Source organism: Zonotrichia albicollis, chromosome 6 (genome assembly GCF_047830755.1).
Source record: "Zonotrichia albicollis isolate bZonAlb1 chromosome 6, bZonAlb1.hap1, whole genome shotgun sequence".
In the NCBI taxonomy this organism is placed as follows: Eukaryota; Metazoa; Chordata; class Aves; order Passeriformes; family Passerellidae; genus Zonotrichia; species Zonotrichia albicollis.
In genome coordinates, this window is record NC_133824.1 from 22,375,937 (window position 1) to 22,402,083 (window position 26,147).

Genomic DNA, 26,147 nt, shown 5'->3' on the forward strand with positions numbered 1-26,147 from the left:
GTTTAGTGGCACACTAAATTAAGAAAAGAATCAAAAGAGAAGGGCGAAGAATTGTTTTACCCTAAGATGGGATGGTGGTTCTTTAATTATGCGTGTTTTATTCTTAATCTTTTACACTTAGCTACTTTGTAGCTTTTTCAATACATAACTCTTTGGGGAAAAGGAATATCTTGAATTTTAAAAACAGGACAGAGAGTTTTGTTACTCTTGGTGGAAAAATTACTCTTTGAATTTTGAGTACAAAAGGAAATGTCAGCTAATTCAAACTAAAACAAATTGCATCTAGCACCAGCCTGGAGAAAATTATAGCAGTATTGTGATCAGTACAAATAAATATATTATTCCCTAAGCTCCTCTGCTGCACATAACTGATTTACAACATCAAATATTTTCTGGGGTTGATAATGAGCTAGATTAGAAGAAAGGTAGGAACTGAGAGTAGTTCTGCACATTTTCTCCCACAATCTTTTCCACAGAAATTGTCTTGAGGAAAGGAAAATTAAATCACCCAGAAAGTAAATCCTGGGTAATGTAAAATAATAAATGATGGCATCATTTGGCAAGTACATGAAGTACCATACTTCCAGTTTCTTCACTATAAAAGTTTGACAATGAATGCAGTCATTCTGTATTTTTCCCAACAGAGATAAACTAGTTGACCTAAACCCAGCCAGAGTAGTTCCTACACCAACAATTTTGCATTATGGGAATGGCACTGACCACTGCAGCTCGTGAAATGAAGGGAAATTCTCTTTGTTTAGAACACACTCAACTTGCTCCACAGCTCTTTTAATCACAATCCAAGTTAAAGTTTACATTCTATACTGCAATGCAGTGTAGAGGTAGATAGCACTGTCACTGAAAATGTGCCAGCCTGAGTGTTGCAGCAGTTTAGTTGCTGTATTCTCCACAGCATTTTACTGACCCTTCTGAAAAGCAAAAAAAACTCACCCAAAGCCAGTTGTAGTGTTTCTGACACGTACAGTCAGTCATTCTGGATCAAGTCAGAATTTCTGCTCCAGATCTCTGCATTCAGGAGTGACACACTCTGTCCAGATTCATACAGGTTCTGGAGTGTTCTGAAAATATACTCCCTGTTATTTGCCAGTATATTAGTTAGTAGTCAGAACATGTAATAATGAGAAAAAATGTCATGTGTTCATGCCACGTAGGATTTTAAAAAATATTTAAAAAGGAGTAAGACAAAAAAAAGCCTCTAAAACCATGTAAAGTGTAGAGATAACAGTTAACTGCCTTTTGGGATTCTCATTTGGAATTCTTAATTTCTACATTTTATGCATTATTACTCAGAACCTTTTCCAGTTCATGAGATGCTGACATATAATTAATCTGCTGTGTATATTAACCTTTAATATCAAACAAACTTACCTAAACAAATGATGAAATGGAGTGAAGAAATGACACCTTATCTTAATGGAATAAAGATAACTTGGAGTATTCTCTTTACTTTGCTTATCCTGTTTCCTCATCAGAACACATTAACTTAAATCAGCAATAGATAAGATCCTAGTTTCTGTTCATTTAATCAAAAAGTCCTAGGTGAGAAAGAATAGCATTTATTGAGCACACCATCAATACAAGCATTTCTTGGCTGTTATCCAGTTCAACAGGCTTTGGTTGTCTCAACAGACAACATAATCAAAGCAGAATTAAGTTTTCAAACCTTTTAGTTTTACAACGCCTTGTAACTTTGTAGTCCTATTATTTCTTCAAAAATGTTGTCCCATTTGTTTTTGTAATGTGACACATCATTTTATCTTCTAGCAGTGATCTAAATTTCAAGTGTACTTGAGTTACTGTGAGTTCAGCCCACTCCTCAGACACAAGTCTGCCACTTGCCTTTTATGATCTGCTACTGCATTTGCAGTCATGTGCATATGGTACACAGTGAAGTGTGCTCGTACCTTCAAAGCCAAGAGCAGCTTCTCAGACTATACCTGTACTTCAAAGAGATCATCAGGAGCTCACCCAGGAGAGGAATGGAACATGTGAGCTCTTACACTCTTTCTCCTTTTTCATGTGTCTTTCTCCATTCATTTCCAAGAATTGAAGAGAGCTTGTTTATTTACTGTGGAAATTATTAAAATTGTTAGAATGCTTTGCAGCATTCAATTACTGGTTGCCATACTGCTTTATAAAGAAGGTGCTGCTGACTCAGTCACAGCATGTATTAAGTTCAGATTAACAGAAAATAGACCCTATTTTATGTTGAATGCTGAAACGGTGCATCATCAGGTATCAGCAACTTGCACACAGGTATGTGATTTTCTATTTTTTTTTCCTTAGAAATGTAATTTGAGGTGTATCATGTTCCTAATTCATACACAGAAAAAAAAAAAAAAGGAAAAAAATTGTTTTCAGAGAGACATCGAATCATATCTATGGTATTATACCACAGTAGAGAAAAAAACCAAAGCAACAAACTCACTTAGCAGCAGGAATAGCAATGTTTTACTGAGTAACAGATGTTAGTCCTGCTGTTTAGTACTTTCCTGGAAGATACTAAAGTACATTAATGTGTAAAAGTGTGTGTAAATTGTTAAAAAAAAAGAAAATCAGAATAGAAATTCATATAGAAAGTCATATTTTTTTGATTTGTAAAGAATGTCCTTTTGTAGGCCAAACTTTCACATTAAAATATTGCTTCATCATAGAGGGTTGGACTTTAACAGCCATTTCCCTTTCCTGTCAATATTACTGAAGGGTCTATTCAGGAAGGAATAATATCAGTTAGTCATAGTCCTGGAGGATTCAGAATGATAGTGGTCAGCTCTAGTAGTGGTCTCAATGATTTGAAAAGAGATTAAACAATTAACTCTACCTCTTTATCTGAGCTGGATAAAAACACTGGTCCCACTTCCACTGTACTGACTCAAGTAAAGCTTTATAAAGGCTTAAAAGAAAAGGCTTTATAAAGAACATGTTATCCTGACTTCCACCTCGGTTAAGTCATATTTGTTGAAGCATAAACTTGTTCTGAATACAGAGCAGAAATTTTGGTAAGTGGTGTCAGTATCCTGTTAGATTCACAGGTTGGTGAAAGTGAAAATGTGTCAGTCATCTTCAGCAGTTCAGCAGGCCACATATTGATATAAATATATTTAGCAATAAATATAGTTTAAAATTAATAGGAAAATCTGGATGAGTTTAAGACTTTGTCATAGGATGGCTGTAACCTCTTGTTAAAAAAACACATATAGGCAGAGAGATTCCAAACATCTGATGGAAGCACGAGCTGGTGCAGACTGTGAAACGTTGCTCATAAGGAAGTGCTCTAATTCTGGCATCTAATTTCTGTCCCATCTAATGATGCATGTAGACCTAATAATTTTCTTTAGTGGATTTGGTTAAGTAGAAGTAAACTACCAAATGTAACAGTGTGAAAAAAGAGCATTCGGTTTGGTTAGAGGAGGAGTCTTCTTGTAATATTCAACGAAAACAAGAACCTTATAAGAAAAGAATTATCATTGAGGATTGAAGAGTTACTGTTACCAATAATTAAAATGCAGTTTCCATGTGATTCAAACTCTTTTTTAGATTTCATTTTTATACCCTTTAAATATGAATAGCACTCATTGCATATGGCTCCTATGCTGAAATTTCATTCCAGGATAAATGCCTCACAGATTCTGACTGATTTGTAGATCCTCAACATGTGTAGCTGTTCCAGGACTGCAGCCTACACAAGAAGTCATGTGCAATCCATCCACTCTTAAAGCTATCCTAAGCTCAAAAATATTAGCTCCAAACACTTTTGGACTTACAGCTAATTCCTTTATTTAATCCAATATCTAACTTAATCTAGTTGTAGAAAAATTATTGCATATAAATTTTTACAGAAAGTGAAAAGGCAAGTATTTACATGAAGGCTAGGTGTTGAAATATGGAATCAAACCAACTGGGGCCATCATATTCTGATAGTTAGTCAGATAGTTTTTTGATTATACTCAATTTAAAAATTACAGAAATTATTCATTGATATTTGAGAAAATAATGTTTCCATAAAAATAACAAACCAAATCAAAAGCCTATGACACAGAATATGGAGCAAAAGGGCATCCACCTTTCAATAGTCACAAAGTTGTTTCAAATATTTTTATGGTTTAGAGTAAACCTGATTTTTTTTGCCTAAATATGTTTTATTCTTGATTCTCAAAATAAAATTCCCTATGTGTACCCTCCTTCTGTCTCTCTACCAACAGAGAACTGTTGCAAGGGATGAAACGAGCATAAGCATAGATGGAAAATTCTTTTTACCATTTACATTTATTGAAAAAACAGGTCTCTAGTTCACATACAGATGAGAAAGATTATTATTAAAAGAAGCAAGGGAAGGTAAAATTTCCTGTATGCTTTCAGTTGGAAGTTTGACAGCATTATAACCATGCGATCTTCAAAGTGTGGGTGCCTAGAGGCTGAACCAAAACTAAAAATTAGATTTTGATTGTGAAATTGCAAGGATGAACCAGACATAGAAGAATTCTGGTGTTTGTACCAGTTATTTAAATGAAAGCAGAAAATCACAATGTAAAAATCACTAAGCTCCATCATAAGGCTTGATCTTTTCCTTGGAATAAGTCTCTATTGCTGCTGCTAGAGCAGAGATGACTTTTCAAAGACATTAGGGAAGTTAGAGAAAAACATTTTAATTTTTCCTCCCACAATACTGTGTGTATTGGATTTTTAAGAAGACTGCAGGCAATCAGTTTCCCTAGTGAGGACCTGACCTCTAGATTCCTGTTGTTTTCTGCAACTGCAAGAACAAGAAATCAGAGGATTCTAATATGCTTTCCTTAAAGATATGAGAAGCAGTTTTTGAGGATCAATGAATTTGGTCATTGCCTTCTAAGTCAGGCTTTGATGGAATGAGGATGTGGGTAGGAGCAAGGGAACTCTGCCTTCATGACTGCCATCAAGAGCCCAGAAATGTCCTTATACCTAGGAAACCAAAGCAGTGATTTGGACAAAAGGACAGGGGAGAGGCTAGAGCAGAAAAAGCCTGAAGTACTCCTAATTTCTTTCCTTGTTTTATATGAATACTTTTATCAATCCTTTCTCCCATTTTCCTTAACAAACCACATTTTTCCTGCATTTACTCAGTCCCTCCCTGCTGCAGCTGCAAGCCTTCACGCCATCACCCAACCTCTCCAAGTAATCCACTCAGTTCGTAGCATCATGTATTCTTTGACCATTGCCCCACATTTCTCCCAAAACAGCAACTCTGTTCTCCAGTTCTTGACGCTCTTTAAAGGCTCATCATGGGGAGAGGCCCCATGGAAACGTCAAAGCTTAGCCTTACAGTATTTCTAGGTTCTTTGGATAGCCTGTGAAAATAATTCATGAAGCCACATAAGACCTAAGTTATGACAGAACATTAATACATAAACCACAGAGAATTACACAGGTAGTAAAAAATAAATGGCACAAACAGGAGCATACAAATGTATTGGATAATTAGTGTGATGGGCAAGAGTTACACAAACTGCAAATAACAACTAAATATTCCTTTATAGTATCTGGGTACATGCAAATTTCCCTTATATTTTTACATGTGAGAAGGGGAAAATTATGTTTTCAGTACTTCCTATTCTTTCTTCCTTTGATTCATTTTATTCTCCCTTTCTTCCTTCTTTCCTTTTTTCCTCTCTAGAGACTTCTGAAACCAGCAAAATTTTATGACTGCACCTGAATTTTGCACAGTACAATATCATAAATCAATATCGAAAATCAATTTCTGTGTCCTCTCCATTATAGATAGCAGGGGGGTTCATTGCATTTACGACTTGCTGCAGTGATTATTATGGCAAAAGCAAAAAAATGAAAGAAGAAAAATATTGCAGCTGTGACGAGCAAGTCTAACAATGGATATCTCATAATGTATTTAATGGCTTTTGCAATACATTTTAAAATATACTCTAATATATATCTTTGTAATTTTTCACTGAGATCTCAGTGTTTGAGAATGGTTGGAGAGATAACAGTCCCTTCAGTGTCTGAAGAAGTTGTGGAACTAATTCAACCCAGTAAAATAATCTTAGCCAAGTATATATGACACCTGGGAGTGAAAAAGGAAGCAAATATGATCGTGACAGAATTCGCTGCAGGAAGCAACAGTAACAGTGATTCTGTCTCAAGCCAGAGGTGTTTTACTGTAATTGCTGCTAGATGATCTAACATACACTCTTTTTCTGTAATACAGCCTGGGATAAAGCCTGGCTACCAGCTGACTTACTTCAACACCTGAATGCCAAAAAGTGCAATTTTAGAAGTGACATTGCTGATCTATTTGCAGAACACATCACCTGCCATTCGCAACATTGCTTGGGAGGGGGATCCATTAGAAAAAGAAGCTCAGAACAGAAATGAGGAGCTTTTCTTTCTTCTTGCCGGCCTCTTTTCATCTTCCCTTCTTATATTTCAGTAGGTAATTTTTCCCACTTCTTCCAGGCTTTATGCTATGGTAGTGGTGCTGAATGCTGATGAGGCTCTGCTTAATGCAACTTCAGGCAGCACAGCCTAAGCTTTCTATAGCCAGAGAGCCTTTCAAGAACCTTCAATTAGCAGGCATCTAGACAGAAAAGATAATAGAATGAAATACTTAATAAGCCCTTAAAAAGAGACCTAGTGAATGTACCAAGGCAAAAATTTGAACATGGTACTATCATTCAAATACTTGACACATACGTACAGTCTGAAAAATATAGCTATTTATATACATATATATCTATTAGCTAATGTTTATCTTACTTCAGTTACAAAAATTTGCTCTGATATCTTTAATATTGCTGGTCATATCTCTATTGTGCTACATGTCTAATTGTGCTTCATCTATCCTGTGTTTTCCTGGAACCTGTATAGTAAGTCTTACATTTTAGAATCGAGAATTCAGATTAAATTCCTATTTATCTAGCAGATCCAAAATAATTTGTGTTTTCCAGTGCTGTGCTTGCTTTTTAAACAATTATATCACCATGCAGACTTTGGTTAGCACAAATGATATTTCAATTATAGATGGGTAGTGCCTGCTGAAATAAAACTCATACCTGCTTGAAAAGTCATTTATTAAATATAGATCATAGTGGTAGGAACACCATTTTGGAGTTAGTTTTCTTTTCTTTTCTTTTCTTTTCTTTTCTTTTCTTTTCTTTTCTTTTCTTTTCTTTTCTTTTCTTTTCTTTTCTTTTCTTTTCTTTTCTTTTCTTTTCTTTTCTTTTCTTTTCTTTTCTTTCCTTTCCTTTCCTTTCCTTTCCTTTCCTTTCCTTTCCTTTCCTTTCCTTTCCTTTCCTTTCCTTTCCTTTCCTTTCCTTTCCTTTCCTTTCCTTTCCTTTCCTTTCCTTTTCTTTCTTTTCCTCTTTTTATCTTTCTCTTTCTTTCACTCTTTCTCATTTATAAATATTATCACAGACAGTACACTTTCAAAATACAGAATTGATTCTTTACAGTATAAATAAAATGGAAACAAAGTGCTAATCACCTTTGAAAACTTTCATATTTAATGCTCCAAAGCATCCAAATATTTTCACATTTGAATACAAATACAGAGCTAAATTTTGAAGTTGAAATTAAAGTATCTCAAGAATGAAATATATCTCTTCATAAGTAAACAGGTTCATTGGGACAAGTGTTAATTATCCAATATATAGATAAACTTTAATTTTCATAAGAAAAATGAAGACATATCACAATGGCACATACTTTGTATTATGTACATCACTTTCTAAATTGTATTCAGAAATAAATTATGACTAAAATTAGAACTATTCAAGTAGTATTTTCAATAAACTAGAACTATACCCTTCCAGCTTTATTCAGATCCAGGTTTCCACTCAAGATGGAAAAAATACTCCTTCAGCGGTATGCATAATTTCAGATTTGAAGAATTAGAATTGCAGATTTTTTTACCACCAGTGGCCTCGAAGTAATTGTAGACCTACATGAAGACCCCACAGACGATGCCATTACAGCAGGTGACTCTTCTTTTGATTGAATAGGTCAAAGCTATACACTTCTTGCAGAGACTGCAATCAAGTTTCACCCCCATTTGTTTTAGTATGAAGTGATACAGATGAGGAATAATGCAGCATTCAGGGTTCTCTGCCTCAGCCATACTTTCCCTCTCTGACAGTCGGAACAGTGATGGGATTTAGAAAAATTGTTAAAATTTATCTGGGTTTACAAAACTAATTTCAGTTGGATTAAAAGAAGATTTAGAAATTAGATATCAAGGGAAATTTATTTTTCACTCCTGATTGTGTAAAGACTTGTATATGTGTTTATCTTTACAAATGCAAGTTAAGAAGACAACAGAATAATTCACAAAAATGGTATTTAAAAACATACACGACAGTTGTAAGGACAGAAACCTCTGTAAAATTGCGCTAGACAAATCACTCATTAAATAGTGATTACTTCAAGGGAAGAAAATACATTCTATTCAACTGGATAGATTATTTATGAAAAAATGAGATGATCGATAGCTGAGTATTCTTCCCAAATCTGTTCCACAGAATAAATCTCACCTGACTTGTTAATGTGGTGACAGCTATGAATCTCATTATTTTAAGTTCTGACTGCTGGACACAAGTTTTATTGCAATGACTGCCATGAGAAACATTTTTACTTAAAAAACAGAGTACTAAAATCACAAACCCCTACCTTGAGGCGAGCTTGCAGCAGTTCTATCTATTCTTGGAAGAGTTGCTCTCAATAGCTACTGTGGGTTTAGAGCACCTCTTTGTGGTACGTTAGTGAGATGTTACTTATGAAAAGAAAATTCATAAGAAAACATATTTCATGCAGTGGATAGAAACCTATTTAAAAAAAGAAAGAAAAATTGCTGGAAAAATATTAGTTTTAATTATTAAATAAGTGGTGGAGAGTAGTAATGTGCATCCTTCCTGTGTTCTTTTTCTGTAGTTTCTGTTGGTGTTCTATATAGTGTATCCTAGCCCATGACAATCTGTATTTAATATCTATTGTGATTACACAATCATTATATCTTCTTTTTGGATATAATAGTATCAATAATGGTAATAATGGTAATAGATATTATTTGCTTTAAAATACTTCCTGTAATTATCTCAAAATATATGGTGAAGTACATCTGCTATGATAAAGATGAAATTTTATCTAAATAATCTTGCACTAACATTTTCCTTTATGCAATTAAATACATGAGGACAGAAAGATAAAAGTTACATTTACTTCTGCTCAGTTCCATATTGACTCATTCCTTCACCAGCTCAATCAACTGCATCCTCTTTATTCACAGAGAGAGGCAAAGGCACGTAAGAGTGATGCTGGGAAAAGGAAGTGCATACCTTACTTTCTCCCAGAGATAATGAATTTCCCAAGGCTTCTCAGCTGACTCTGCAAGTAAGTCTCAAGGCTGCATAATTCTAGGATTTAGAGGGAAGGTGTTAAGGTAGAAATGTCTGTTTTAGAGAGTACCTCATATTTATTTATGTTGTGTAAAAGGAGCAGTTCTTTATGAATCAGTGACACGTATGAAAAGTGCTCTGTTATGGAAATTAGCATGGGAATAATGTTGAGTTCAAGTGAGCTTGTGTAATTAATTTTTAATAGTGTGGTTTTTCAAAGGAAGAATTTTCAAAACTGATACTTTAAAATTATTCCATTAAAATAAATGATAGGTTATCTTAGGAAAATATTAGTCTACCTTATAGTATTAGTGTTTTAGTGTGGATACTAAACTAATTCAGGTAATAGGAAGGAAGTCTAGAGTTTTATCTGAATGTATAAGCCATCACACATATAGGCACACATACTATATAAATAGTATGATATATCTCCCTAGAACTGCATTTAGAAAACGATCAATGGTCATTTATTTTGCACAACAAAACTTGGAAGGAGGATCAGACAGTTTAGAATTATGCATACATAAGGTACGTGTTTTGCCATAAAAATAGTATTTAATACAAAAGGCAATAAAAAATATTGTGGGACACAGAAATCCTCTGTCCTTGCCCTGGAAAAAAACCCAGGGGGGAATCTCTTGTTCATATATGCTAGAGAATAAATCAGTCCTCAGAAGTAGGACTTTTATGTGTTAGGAGACATTCCCATTGGAAATTCATGTACATTTTAATATAAATGAGCATATATAATTTAGAAAGCTTAAACCCCCCACAACTGTTCCCTAACCACCATTTATGTATAATGCCTTTGTTATTCTGTCAAGCCAATATTTAGGATTTTTTTCCTATTATTGTGTAGGCCGCTCTTGCAAGGATTATAACATATGACAAATATGGAAAGATAAGAGATTTTGGTATTTACTCTAAAGCTTATGTCAGCTTTCCTGCTTTTTGAAGCATAAGCCTCTTTTTGAATTGTATCCAAATTGCCAGACATCTTGTGTGAAAAATGTCTTACTATGCAAAGGTCTGTGAGATGACCACGGAATTCAAAGGGTATTCTGTCCATTGGGAATTTCAGAAAGAAAAGGAGTCTCAATTCAGCTTAGCATAGTTGTTTGAAATTAGTCTGTAAGCCTTTTCTGAATTTCACTGTCATTTTATTCAGAAGCAATGCTGCAATCGTGTTATGCATTTTTAGGCTGACTAGCAAACTGAAGCTACTGAAAGCTAGTCTGCTGCAGTGAGACAGTGGGGTTACATCCCGAGATTTCTGTCATGCACATCAGATTGTGCTCTTGTTACCTTGACAATGCAACTGACTCTAAGAAGCAGAAAAGTTAAGCAAATACCTTCACTATGCCAAGGACTACAGTTTACTGGGCTATATGGAATCCTCCAACAGTCTAAGATATGGATGTTATACGTAACCATTACTAAGGACATGTGGATGTAGTCTTTACTGTGGATGTGTCTGAATGTTGTGTAATAACATTTGATAACAAATTTCAGATGTGTTAGAAAGAGAAATTAATCATAAAAAATTGGTCCACTGATTTGTTTCAATTGTTTTTCCATTCAGGAATTATTCATGCTTTGGCTACAATTTTCAAGAATTTATCATTATCTGTGGGTTATGTGATAGGGTTTGTGAATTATTCTTGATCTGTAACTCATTCACTAGCAATTAGCTGGAAGAAATATGCATTTTAGTTCCTTGATTAAAGTTGTGACTGCTCCCTACAATGGCTAAATTTCAAGTTACGTTGAGAGCACCAGACCCCAGAAGAGTTGCACAGCAGGACATAGAGCACAGGACATACATTTGATTCTGAAGTGTCTACAAATGCAGCTGGAAAGCCTGCAAGCTTTTTACAATACATATGTAAAACTTCCCTTTTCAAGATATTCTTCCAACTAAAATAATTTCTAGAAAGAAAAGAGGGGGGAAATGAAACAAAAAGAGAATAAGAGATGCAAAGGCAGGCAAAAAATATTGTTCTGAAGAATAAAATTACTTTTGATTGTCCTAACACAGATTATGAGCAAATGATTCATATCACCTTTTCTTTATGTCTGTTAAAACTCTTTGCTAATTATTAATTCATAGTCAAGATTTTTATGACAATGTATTTCAACATGGATAGCTAAATATATTTATGTTTCAGCTGATGGTTTTGAATGCCAGCAGTTGGTAGGAGCAGAGTCATGGGGATTTGATTGCTACCCTGACTTTTTAGAAATGACTGGTGCCAATATTTACTGGGAAACTAGCTTTGCTAATACTGGGGCAATAGTTAGAAAGATTTGCTTGACTTATTTACTGATAGGATAAATGTAGAAGGATAAATCATAATTATATCCATAATGAATTAAATTGGTCTCAGCTAGATGTGGCTTGGCATCCTGGTCCTTCTCTAAACCAAAAAAGGTTTTCTTCTGAGCATGGAGGATAAAAAGGGTCAGAGAGAAAAGCAGTGACACAACAGTAATGAATCTCTGGTGATCTCAGAAAGAGTACCTGTTTCTGTAAACAGCACCTCTCACACAAAGAAGGGGCCTGAAAATAACGTGGTTTTGCTGCCTGGCTTTTCCAGACACTTGTTATGCGTCCAACCAGCTGTACCAAGGTTGCTAATACAAGCATGAACTCAGAGGATGGAAAGAGAAAACTGAGTCCCCTGCATGCTGAAAGCTTCCCACAAACTTAGCGATCATCAGCTTCCTCATTATTCTATTCGCTGCTCCCAGTGACAGCCAGGCCCCTCTTTGGCTTTCACCATTCTGATCCATGACATTTCACAGTATAAGCAAGCTTATATTTTTGTAGGTTTTGTAGCTCCTATTGAGATCTGCACAATTTGATAAAACAGAAATTGCCTTTAGAGGGGGAAGCTTAAAACAATTGTGACCCATTTCTCCAACAAAAAAAAGCATATACACATTATATGACACCTCCTGAAAAATCACATAAGTAAGAAAAGTCCATCAAATGTACAATTATTTGTTGATATAGCCTCAAAATGTGTAAAGCAAAAAGAAGTTTCTCAAACTTCCTCATTGTAATTCTTATAACTTCTAAGGAAAATACGTCTCTATTTCTTTTATTTCTCTGTGAATACTGCTAAACTCTATCAAGTGTTTAGAGCTCAGTAAGTACATTTTTGTCCATTTGAAATCTATTTCAGTTTGGTAGACTCAAATATTTTATAACAGTAAGGCAAGTTTGAAGTATGTACTTCTGCTGATTTGAAGCAATATGCCCTACATTTATAACCTCAGACTGGTATTTTAAAGTCCTATCTAAATGATTGACACTGATATATTTTTGTCGCTGTATAATTGCATTCTGAAAAAAATATTGGCTTTTCCAATATAGGTTTTTCCTATTTTGCCAGAGTACTTCAGACAAGTCTCTATTTATGTGCATATGCCTGTCTGCTGCCTGTCTGTGAAGGGAAATTACAAATTTTTGAATATTCTGAAACTGCGTAGGATGCCATATGTTTCTTTGTCTGCATACCATTTTAGTTTCAGTAAAAGAAGCAATTACAAGTATATTTGTTGATTCAAGTATCTAAAAATTTAGGTAGAGTATTAATTTTACAATTCAAGGAAAAATTTCAATTAAAATCAATATTGTTCTTCAATTTTGTAAGTAACAACAGTTCATAAAAATACTGTTAATATTTAAGGAAAAAAATTGTTAATAGAAAATTGCCCAGAGGGATTGTACACGTGTATATTAAAAGACTGTTTTACTAAAATTTAGCTCTTAATTTTCAGTGAGGATAAAAATAAATCCTTTAAAACTATATTTCAAATCAAAATGTACTTGTGAATGCATATCCTTTTTTTTTTTGAATGTGCTTCTTTTCAAGTGTTTTGAAGAAGGGAAAAGTAATCATGTACCCATGTTTCTATTTTGCTATCAGAATTGAAAGTCTTTTCCTTATAATTATTTTAATTAAACACAATGAGTTTCAATATGTTTATATTGGTATGCAGTATGCTTTGCAAGACCCTTTCTACGAGCCACATAGTTATTTTCAGTGGTATTTCACATTAATATCTTTTTCCATGGTTGATTTTTTTGACTCTTTTGGGGAATCTAGTCATTTTGCAGACCTGTGTAATTGACTGAGCAGTCTTTAAGGACTTCAGTTAATTTTAATTGTATAAATGTATGCGTACTTATTAAGGCACTAATTGGAAAACAGAAACTATTTGTATTATTTAGCCAATATTAAGCCAGCAGCTAAATCACAAACCCTTCAGTGAGTGCACAAACACTTCTCCCTCATCTCCTCTCTCTGTGCCTTTTCTATTCTCAAGGTCACGACATTCTCCACTTACATCTCTTGCTGTGCTTATTCTGGTTCAGATGGCCACTCCACTGCACTTGTTCTGATTCTCTGAGCAGTAAGATAGCTGCCACTGTAATCAGTGTATTTTTTTTCCCTCTGGTGACTGCCTGCAGCCTTGTTTATCACTTGTTTTGCTCTTCCCTATCTCTCCCACATCCCCATCCCTTGTCCCCAACTCCTTTCCAAGCAGACTAGTACTAGTTCCTGACAGCATACTCCCTTCCAAAAGTCAAGTTCCCATAATTTTAACTTCAGGGCTAAAACTGAGGCGACGAGAGAGCCATCGCAGTAGTAAAGAGCAAAAATTGCTATTCTTCCAGCATCCATGAAAACGCTAAATTCAGCAGCCCACTGCTTTCCCCGAGAGGCACTAGATGGCAGCATGGATCACTGCTGCATTGCATCAGGAGCAGAGCACGTTAGGAATGAAACAGCAGCCCCGCTTTCAACGAGGATTTTAATTGAAGAGAGGAAAGCTTAATTGTGGATGCGCTTCATTTTCACTAAACTTATTTTCAAAACTCTCATTGTCTTTATAGAGAAAAGCTAATGCTGAATATCAAGCCGAGTCCCCCACTATCCTAGACAGTCGCATCTATAATTTATTTCACCTTAAAATGACAGGCACTCTTTTTCTTCCATGACTTTTTGTGAAAGGTTGTTCCATCCCACCTCACATATTTAATGAATTTGTGTCTGAAAAATGCATTTAAATGCAATTTTATTGCTAGCTGAATGAAAATTCATGAAAATTGCACCAAGAATAGGGAACAGTAAGATACAAAAATGAACATGGGTAATACATAAACGTAAAATGGTCTAAGGGTGAGTTATAAGCCAGGTCAGTTTCTTTTCTTTGCCATTTAGACATCTCTCTTATTCTGAACAGACTATGAACAGTGGTTGAAGATGATCTCTTGCACCAAAACACTGCTTACTTTTCATTTACTACCAGACAACCATCCCTGCTTGTGCTTATACTCAGAAACAAAAATCAATTCCCACAAAGCAAGAAAGCAGGAGAATGGGGCAGGTGATTCTGACTAATTATCTATAATCATATAGTAAATTGAAATGTAAATTTTATTTAAGAAAAAGTGCATCTCAGTAAAAAGAAACATATGACAAAGTAAGTTGGAAGGCATATCTGAGGACATTTGTTGAAAGCAGAATTCCGATATGAGATCAGTTTGCTCAGAATCTTGTCAAGATAAGTTCTGAAAATGTTCAGGAATTTTTGTTCCACAGCTTCTTTGAGAAGAAAAAGAAGAAATTGGCAGAAACTGAAGCACAGGAAGTTCCACCTAAGCATGAGAAATAACTGTACTGCACAGATGCCCGAGCCTTGGAACAGGTTGTGCAGGGAGGCTGTGGAGTCTCTCTCACTGGAGATATTCAAGAGCTGTCTGGGTCAGGCCTGTGCCACAGGCTCTAGGATGGCCCAGCTGGAGCAGGGAGGTTGCAGCAGATGACCACTGTGGTCCCTTCCAACATGAGCCATTCTGTGATGCTGTGAAAAAGAGGGCAGGTGAGGACAAGAAGCAGAGAATGAGTGAAATGTATCCCAGAGCAGCAAGGCAGGCGCAGTGTCACTGACACTGGGCCCTGTGTGCTCCTGTGTGTGTGCACAGGTGGAGCTGGGGCAGAGGGGAGCGGCCACAGTCACCAGACATCCTCTTGTTGAAGCAGCCTCCCCAAAAGGAAGAATCAGAGAACTGTACCTCTCTTCCCTTGCAGAGTTAGAAAGGGCATATGTCTTTTATCTCTCTCTTCCTGTAGAAGAAACCTTGTTTCAAAAATACAAACTTCGAGCTGAAAAACTTCAAAACAAACCTTGGCTTTTGTCCATATTTATGTCCCTCCACTCCGTTTTCATGTGAAAAAGATCACTCCCAAAACTTTTGCCAGTAAAGATCACCCTTTCTGTTCAATAAGGCTCTAAGATGGCCACATTCCTTATCTTCTCTGTGGCTTTCATCTGACTTATGACACGTATGTTAAAAATATTTGCTGTATAGGAGAGTGTTGCCTCTTTTTCAGTCTCCATAAACTAAAGACAGATGAGAACTTCTAGTTCAAATTAGGTGAACTAGGAGACAAGAATAAATGGAGGGGATCTACGTTTTTTGAAAACAAAATTTAAAAATAACTGGAAAATCAACAAACTGGGAAGAAAAATTAGAAAGTGACAAAACAATAAGTCTCTGCTATGGAAGTCACAGAATGGGCTCTGTCCTTTTGTTTACTACTGCATGATATTAGAATGGACAAGATGCAGTATGAATGTTAAATGCAAGATGAACTACATTTTTAGTGCTTGAAAATTTTTTTTTTTTTGGTCTCCCAATGGGGACACTGCTTTCTTCTTGATGAGTTACAAAACTTTCTCCACTTATTGAGAAAAGAGCTTATATCTTAAATTTGAATATCCCAGCTTCATAAAAATGTGAGTAATATGGGCACCATGTACTTAGCACAAATATTGCAATTGAATCAAAGCAATCAACTGATAAAATAAAATTTCTAAAAAAAATTGACTGATACAAATCATCATGATTTGCGTTAACCACAGCCAAGCAAACATGTATTAAGTACAATGTCAAGAAAAAGTTTCTGTCCTGTAACTAGTGAAATGTCAAATTAAACAGAGATCTATTCATTAATACAGTGAAATGACTGGAAATCTGGTCTTTTTTAGGAATAATTTTGTTAATGACAGCTTCTGACAATGTGGTTTATTGGTAGAGCATGCACAAAGTCTTTTAACAGCCTAGCTGTTCTCCAGTTTCAGTTCCAAAATGTATTTGTTTCATTTAAAGCAAATTTAAATATTGCTAAGAACTAAGACATTGCGGCAAGTATGGGAAGGAAAGCAAAGGATTTGCCACAAACATATGATTCAAGGTATTTGATTTTTCTTCTCTGACATATGTAAAGAATGGAGAAGAGTAATCAATCAGTAGAGTGACTCTCAGAAGGAATAGAAAAAAAATTTACAGCTAACAGTTTAGCAAATAAGAATTGCATGTGTGTATATTTATTAAGAAAGAACATAATCATTTCAATGAATTTACAGGGCTTAGCAACTAGGATAAGGATTCAAAGAGAGGAATGTGTGTTTCAAGCAGATAAAAATTCTGGAGAAGTTAAAAACATGATGAGTCCCTAAAGCATCTTCTGGATTTTGTTTTTAAAGATACAGTAAGGTAGTGTATAGGTGTAACTTTAGGGAATAAGGCAGGAGTCTGGCAACTGCTGAATACTTCTACTGTGTTGAAACAATAACAAGGAAACTCTTGAACACCATTAGAATGCAAAAGAGGTCAGGAATTCCTGAGGCCCTGCAAGAGAAACCTGAGCCTTGCAAGGCTTTTCAGAGTAACAAAGAAAACAGCAGATTGTAAAAAAGATGAAAAAGGTTTTATGTGTGAGTTGCAAACAGTCCTGAGAGTGCCTGCTAAGAGCCAGGTCCTGTCAGAAACCCAGGGAGGGTACAGCCAAGGGAGGGCAACTGTGGTGGGAGTGCAGATGGAAACTCTCTCCAAGCCTTCTCCCTGACCTGAGCAAATTTGTGAGTACCCACAACCCATAACAAAGGCAAAATTCAAATTTTAGTGGATCAATCCTCCGTCAGTCAAAATTTCCACTGAGCCTGCATGCTGCTGAGATCTAGATTTTCAAGCTTCACTTCAGATAGTTTGTTAGCAATTTTCTCTGAAGTGAGAAATAAGATCTACTTCTAGAAATGTTAGAGTTTTTGAAAGTGGCTGAGGCAGCATGTTGAGTCATTTAACCCATTCTTAAACACAAGTTTTTGTGTATGACAAAGATTTCTGTTTCGCCTTCTTTAAACTTAGGCTTCATCAGAGCATGTTTCCAAGTTGATTCAATTCAAAACTTTAAAAACCCCAAAATCTTACATTCATAGATTTATTATACTGCATGCTAGAATGAATAGTCTTACAAACCCTTGTTTTCACTTGCAGCAGCAGCAATGTCTAAAGATTAATTGATAGATAAACAACTATTTCAATACTTGAGATTTCAAGGAAATAAAAAATTTCAGGTTTTTACTTCCTCTGATGCCTAGTAACATTCATTTCATCAGAAGTATTGAACAGCAACAGCGTGGTCTTGTATACATAACAATTTAATTTGGACCACCTTGTTATACAGACACTGAATGAGTACTGATTCAATTTCAAAATAAATAAATCCATTTTTTTATTCAGCAATACTTTTGGGTTCATCCATTAGTAATGAGTTTCACATTCTAATAGTGTAAGCTATTACTATTGTATGAAAACTCCATGTATTCTGTTCTGTAGGATGACTTCTTGTGAAACAATTGACAAGCAATAACTTTTTTTACTTTACTGACTCTGGGCCATTCTTAAGGCATAGCAGTATAATCCATTAGACTGCTGAAAACCATGATTTCATCCCAGGAAAAAATGACAAACAGTCTGCATCAGCTGCAAAAGATACTCAGTTATTCATTGCAAATACTATAACCTACATTATATTGTGGCTCCTAGCAATAGGATTGGAAGAAATTCACTTCCTTTTCCTTGACATTGGCTGGATTGTCACTCAAAGTAATTTTCCCAGCTGGAAACCAATCCATTGAGAACTGATTGTTTCACAATTCAATTGTGTAGAGTCCTACCACAGAAAATACTAAAGTAGCATTTCCTTGGATACCTTTCAAGGTGTTTATCAAGAGATGGAAAGGCACCATAATTGAAGATTGCTAGGTAAACAAGGAATAGATTTCCATAAAGTGTTTTCATTCACCTGCTTTATCAATGAGACTTTTAGCATTCTTTCTTATTTTTTCATCCCATTTATTTTTAAATTATCCAGGGGTTATTTATTTTTTAAATATCTCAATAGCTCTGCCAATAAACAAAAATGCCAAGGAATGTAACAGATTTGTTTGGGTGCATTTACTGTTTGGGGAAAACAGAATTATAGTTAAGAGACCAGAAAGCAGCAATTTCATGTAGAATGCAGTGGCTGATAACAGCTTTGAAATACTGAATAATCATACATGGCATGGGTAGCCGTAAAAGTACAATGAAAGTATCATACCTCAGAGATGCATGAATGATCCATCTGTGTGGAAGATTTTGGAGTAGATTTATAATATCACTGTTATATAAGGTAACTCCAAACAATAAGAGCGTGCAAGAGTATCTGAAATAATGGTTTACAGTTATAATTTTTAGTTATGAAACATTATATGTATTTCTTTCATTTGTCTGGTAAACTCTAGAGTGAATCTCTCTTCCATTCTTGGAAATAGTATTATGGTTCTTCCAAACCTGGTTTTAGATGTAAACCAAAAATACAATATTGTATTCAGGTCCATATTTAAACATGTTTTTAAATTATTTATTCTCTATGCTTTCCTCAGTAAAATATTCTTCTAATAAGGAGTAAAAGCAGAATTTAAAAAAGAGTATTTTTTAATGTTTAATTGGAATGTTTATTCTTTCTCAGAGTGAGAGGTTTTATACATTGTCTCAATTATTGCTTAACTCTAGTTTGTCTATGAAAATAATTCTGTGTTTCCTACATTTAGATGAGTATTAATACTTAAAAAAAAGTTTTTTTATTTATTTAAATCCATAAAAATAAGTTAATTTACCTGCTCTGCTTTGCTTACCAGTTAGTGAGGGGTTTGCTTATTTTTTGTGTAACTTCTTAGGAAAAATCCAGCAATGCTTTAGCAGCTTTAACTTCGCCCACTGGAGGGAGTGCACGGGCACTTTTCCACAGTACGAGGTAATGCCTCGTGCTCTGCTGGGGAAGTTTTTCTCTTTACAGGTTGTAGCCATAGAAATAAACTCCTAAAGTGTAAAAATACATGAACTTGAGAATTATTTTTAAAAAAGTCTAATTAAATGTTTGTCTGCCTAAATGCTAGACTTTCCAAAACAATGTATAAATTAGTGCTAAACTTTCCAAACCCATACCTATGCACATTTATAGACCCCATTAAAGTTTCTAATTTCATTTCCTTCAATTAATAATGTCAAGTATTTGTCAAAGCAATTTTTCTAGTAGGAGGGAAAAAAGAAAGGAAAATGAAAAGGGGAAAAAAATAAGAAAACGAGCAAAAAGGGGGGAAAGGGGAAAAGGAAAGGCTCAAGTCAAGATGGAAAGACATGGTACTTTGGAGATCTTATTCTATATGCAACAGAATATGTAAGTCATTGCTAATATGAGATCAAAATGCAAATTTATGAGGGGAAGTGTGTTCTGCATATATATATATATCAAATTGTCCATGTTTCACTATAAACAGAGATGTTCTTTGGCGTACAATATGTTTGTAAATTGAAAATAAAAGAGAAATCTTCATCATATTATTGTTCTATCACATAATTCTTATCAGTCATCTCTTCTAGTCTTAATTGGGTTTCATTTTCATTTCTGCTCTGCTTATGAACTATTTCCTTCAGTTCAATGGAATTTTGCATGAGCATGTCTCAGAGGAACTTTTCTTATTGCACAGTGTATAGTTCTAATGAAATAAGATTCTGTATCAGTAATGTTGGCAATTTAGTTAGAATAAAAATATATTACAAATCAAGTATGCTGAATAGAGATTAGTGAGTGAATGCTAAGTTTGGTAAATAACTCAGCCAAGAGAAATCAGAGTATGTTAAAAAGAAAGCAACTGTCACAAGGAAGTTATTTGTTTTGAAATAGAACTTAATACCTTTTTAAATTTGAGTGAAGTATGAGTTTGATTTGTGGTATTTTAGAGCTAGAGATGAGATAAATTTACAGTGTGAACTCAAATAAAAGGCTGTATAGTGGGGATTAATAAGAAGAAAATTTCTATAACCTTGAAGCCTGGTAGAAGCACTCTAAAAGAGAAAAACATCTGACTGCATCAGATGTCAACATGAAACCAAAAGCAAATATAATTTGTCAATCATCTCAATCATATTATTTAAAAAATAACACTAATGCAATATTTAAGGTTCCAAATAAACTATATTTAGAATATGATTCATAATGATAAATATGGATATTGGGAGTAGATTTTGACTGAACCCATAAGAAACACAAAGTAGGAATCTCTGTCATGTTCACCAACATTATGACTTACCATGCACAAAGAGGCTAAAAGATTTTTTCAGTCCACAAATTATTGAAAAAGGGTATATTTCTGTAAATCCTCAAAAGACAAAACATTCAGGGTAGGAGATATTTAAATTCATATATTTAATATAGAACCATCTGTTACCTTTTCTCATGGTGCTTTTTTAATGAACTCCTTGATGCAGTTAAACAGAATTTTGCAAGACTACATCTTCAAGAAATATGTTTAATTATGTAATGCCATCAGTTAGAACTGGGCTCCTCATGAAGAAAACTCTTAACATGATACTTGTATATTACATTCTTTAATTGTAAAATATGAGGTCCAGAATGCTGGTTTTCAGTGTCTGAAATCCTTATTATATCAGATGACTGTCAGAGCACCACAAGCTGTGTTCCCAAATACCAATCCAAGATGTAAACTTCTAAAAGGTCCTTACAATCTAATTGCTATGTCAGTGTTGGAATGAGCTGGCAATGAGATTTTTCTTCTTTGCTAATTTGGGCCAAACAAACTGCAGTATATATTTAGTTCAACTTCTGAATCTTAGATAAAATACCTTTACACTAAATCGTATTATGCTGTGTACTTTAATGTAATACTGTAGTTTTCATTAAAAGAACTTTCTTTAATGTTATTTATAGAAATGCCTTAAATGTCAGATTTAGTTCCACCTGATCAGTAGATTTTATAATAGACATAAAATAAGCAATGTAATAATTTTTGTGACACATTATTCCCAGTACCTTTTAATTTTTCAAACCTTCTCTTTTATAACCAGAATTCTTTCAAAACGAACATCCAAAGGGATAATTACCACCATTGGTTCTACCAGCTTTGGTCAGTCAGAGGCACAGCAGGAGCTTCTCAAGGAAAGGACTGAAAATAACACCACTGAAATGCTTTCTTGCTCATACACACAAGAAGATACTCTAGCAGTGAGTTAATATTAGCAGTCTGTATATAATGATTGCTGACAGGTAAGCTTATCAACAATACATTATGCTTAAACTTTTTGTATAGGTATTCCACTGATTCACAAGCTGTATTATGTAATGTTGTGTATGCTTTCTGTAACATTCACCATGTTAAGTGGTTGAAGAATCAAAGGTATTTTCCACAAGAGGGGGCTAATACTCCTTACTAGGTCCTGATGGTTTTCTTCATCAGAAATCTGAAACCTAGGCGTGCCACAAGGAGAGAGGGAGGGAGAGAGGGAGGGAAGGAAGAAGGGAAGGAGAAGATGAAACTAGAGTTACATTTCTGTTTTGCCCAGTCTAAAATGTTAAATCCCTGGTCAACTGATCTGTCACAGTTAAAGGGTGGCATTTTAAACTTGGAGAGACTCTACTTGATGCAGGATCAATAAAATTTCATTAGCAGTGAGTTTTTTTTAAAGAAAGGATTACATGGATATGGTCCATAACTATTGTCCATAACTGAGTTATAATTTGAAATGAATGAGTAGCTAGCCAAAGCAATTATGAGGAACAAGGAGTAAAGAAGAGTTGATAATAAAAATGAACTGATCAGTCCTGCACCTTGATCACTTTCAGAGTAGATTCTTAATCACAGACTGAGCTGAAATTGGTGATAAAGCATTCAGATTTGATTTATCTTTGCACTGAAAAAAGTATACTTTATAGAACTGAAATTGATAGACTACAGAGAAAGAAGGCTGTACTTTACATAGGCTGCAGTACATTGAAAAAGGACTCAAAGTATTAGTAATAGACTTTAGCAAAGGGTGAGAGGGGATAAGAACACTTGAAATTTACAAATCAGCGTAGATAAGTTGGGCAAGAAAAGACCAAAAGAGGAAAATAGTACATTTCAGCAGTTTACAGACATGTTTTCTTCTGCATCTAGAAAAATAAACTACCCCTTTTTATTGCTCATTTTAAACTAACATTAGTCAATCAACAAGGCACGTAGCGATAGCAGTGACAGCAGCAACAATGACAAGTTCTGGCACAAAATACCTGAAGGAGCTGGAGGAGGGGTTCCTGGAGTCAGGGAAACCTGAGGGAAAACGCAGAGAGTCGGCAGGACATGGCAGCTCTCACAAGTGAGGCTGGCATGCTGAGGGCCTGGCCAGAGCAACCACGGGAGATGCAAATGGCTCCAGGGAGTGGGGGCAACCAGCACAGGCACTGAGGGCAAGGCATGGCCCTTCACAATGATGGAGCATGTAGGAGGGCACAGCCACCCCCAGCTCCTGAGGCAAGCTCACCCGGGAGTTTTCCCTGCCCAACTAGAACACTCCCAAGGATGATTTCCAAGCTGAAAGCCATCGCTAGAAGGAGCAGGGTGAGGCAGATGGAGCTCCCTCAGAAACGTGCAGCTGTCCAGATCTCCACTTGCTCAGGCTGCAGGGAGTGTTTGAGCCTGGCACCAGTGTGTGAGGGCAAAAGAGAGGACATCTGCATGTGGTGTGACCAGGGAGATGATTGGCCTGGTGGCAAAGAAGCCGAGGCCTATCAGGGAGTGTGGGAGAGAAACAGACTGGTAGAGTCACACCCTTCCATCCCTGAGAGGAATGCAATTTATGCATAGAAGTTAACTAACTTCTATGACATGGAACACAGTTAACATAAAAGTTAACTAACTTCTAACTTAGTTAGAAGTTAACTAACTTCTGGTTAGTTCTCACCCTTTCTTGACAAGACTCAGAAGAACCCTGACTCTCTTGCTATAAGGCAGAACGAGGGCCAACATGAACTGTGGGGAAAGAAAGAGAAATTTTCTTCAGAGCAGCTTTCTTCAATACTTAACAAAGGAAATACGACAGTAAGAAAAAACAGTTATAAATTTTTGCAAATTTTTTTAGTGCTTGTGTATTGCTTAAGGCTGAACCCTTCAAGACATTTTCTGCTTATACAAAAACATACACTTTCATTTCACAAAGTATATCTAGCTTCTGCAGCTGCTAAGATAAGCTGGAATACACAGCCTCGGTGAAACCTGAAAGATTCCCAAGCAGGGAGCTAATTAAAATTCCATCCACTTCTAGAGATTGTTTGCTTGTTTGTTTGTATCTGACTATTTTATGCCATCTCATGGTTTCTATGCAGCCTTAGTCATGACTCTTGAATGCTGGAGATTAGCAACACCAGGGCACTTCTATTCCTAATGCTACACCAGTACTCTGCACCACTGCCCAGCTCCTGCTCAGAACCTTCTCCAGCTTTCAGGAGATATTTTTGGCAAAAAAATTATGCCTCCTATTTATGGCTGTAGTGAGGCATGAAGTACAGCTATCCCACTGTGCTCCCTGCTGTGAGAATTTGGAATAGGATGAACAATGATCCTATGCACAATTCCTGTTGCATGTCTGTCACACTAGCAGTTATACATGTTATATATATATATCAAGATAATTGGATTATTTCTTCATCTTCCTATTGCAATCAGGGATTACTTGATAACTCTATGCAGTTACAGCTCATTCACACAGTCCATCATTCCTATCAATGATTGCAGAAGAGTCAGTTTCCAGGACACAAGTGATTTCTGTCTTGTTTTAATAGCAGCTGGATAGATTTAAAAGATACCTTTTGTGTCATAGTCCAGTATTCTGAGCTGGAATTTCTGAGGGGAAATTTACATTGTGTGAAATTATGAACTCAATCAGATACTGCAATTTTGAGATCTTAATTTTTTTTAAAAAGACCCCTTTTTGCTCTCTCTTCAGTTGATGAGACAGTTGATTAGGACATCACAAAAAGATCATCTAACAATTGCAAATTTCAAGAGGTTGAAATGAATGGAGAATGTTTCTATGTTTCTCATGGAACTCATGTATTGAGAAATTGTCAAGTCTTTGAAAACTTGGTTAGACAAAAGTATTTTATACTAAGTTAAAAGGTCACCAGTCCTTTTCATAAGGATGTGAACCAGTCTAATAACATGAATTTTACTTGCAAGAGGAAATACTTTGACCATGTTTACACAGGCATTTTAGGGTTCTGGTTTGTTTAAGTTTGGAAAACACAACAGTAATATTCCATAATGTCCAATACCTCTTTGCTGGAAACATGCAGTCCATGTTTCAGGTTACAAATCAAAGCAAAAAGCATGTAGGAAAAAATGAATAATTTTTTTAAAAAAACTGAATAGACATTTTTTTATATCCAAAAGCTACCTTTGAAAATAGTTTATCACATTGGTCAAATCTTCATATATTTCCTGAGCTGTAGTTCTTGATAATTTTCTTTTTTGCGTCAACTGTTATAATTACCTATATTTTTCACAAAGATTCAAGTAATGTCAAAGTAATTAACCTGAATAAAATGCTATCGTTTTCTTCATGGTTTTCCTGCTTTGTCAAATTCCCAAAATCTCCTTTTATAAGACCATAATAAACATTGTCAATCATATTGTTAAAGAAGATCTTATGGTAATGAACTCTCAATTTTAAAACCAGGCAAAAAGTCTTTCTTTAATCCATTCTGCCTTATATTATGACAGTTTTATAATTAATATTTTTCTCATCTTGAACAAGAAGACCAATATATTTTTTCTATTTTTCTATTTTTTTCCTTTTCTTTTTGTTGTAATAGTGAAGTCCAGACTAAGCAGTTTTTAAATTGGCTCTGATATACTAAGATTTAAGAACATGCTTATAATTCCACAAAAAGAGGGATTTTTAAGGATATTGTAGTAGATGCTGGATTTGATTCAAATTGGGTATATGGCTCTACAGTCCCTTGGAGTTCCATGCTCTGTTCTCAAACAAAATCAGGATTCAAAAGAGGAGTAATTTTTTCTTTTTTCATTTAATTTCATCTCAGGAGTCTGATCTGAACCATATCTAAAGTGCAAGATGCAATTTTTATTTTATCCATTTCTATTTACTCTGTATCTACTTATCTACATCAAAAGACTTAAGACCTAATTCTCTGTTATGTTTCTATTGTTTTATAAAAGATGAATGGTATGCAGGAATCTGAAGAAGAGCAGGAATAGTGCCCTGATGAGAAAATATCTTCTGTGCACAGCTCCTGTGTAAGATGTCTACCACATATTGCTCATATTCTCTCAGATAAAAGAAAAGACAAAATACAGAGCTGAGAGATGGAGAAGACAAAGGAGATAAAAGAACATGTCACAGTGACCATACCACATTTCTTGTCCCATGGCAGAGCAGGAGCCAGTTTCAGAGCCTTGCCATCAATGCACACACCTGCTTGCAGTGCAAGCCTGCATGTCCTGCAGTTTGAAGGAACAGCTGCAGCAGGGTTTGGAGAAGAGACAGTA

General features: G+C 35.2%; 2 long non-coding RNA genes across 2 annotated transcripts in view; one reads left to right on the forward strand and one right to left on the reverse strand.

Annotated features, from left to right (window-relative positions):
* The window catches only part of LOC141729350 (uncharacterized), a 44,322-nt gene extending 35,329 nt beyond the window's left edge, over positions 1 to 8,993 (reverse strand). The window contains exons 1-3 of the long non-coding RNA XR_012580784.1: positions 8,677 to 8,993; positions 6,324 to 6,589; positions 952 to 1,079 (exon numbers count right to left, since the gene is read on the reverse strand). This is a non-coding gene — a long non-coding RNA (uncharacterized LOC141729350). The remainder of the gene's footprint in view (positions 1 to 951; positions 1,080 to 6,323; positions 6,590 to 8,676) is intronic.
* On the forward strand, positions 1,873 to 26,147 carry LOC141729351 (uncharacterized). Its single transcript, XR_012580786.1, has 4 exons — positions 1,873 to 2,277; positions 9,293 to 9,396; positions 21,670 to 21,868; positions 25,818 to 26,147. It is a non-coding gene; the product is annotated as an uncharacterized LOC141729351 (long non-coding RNA).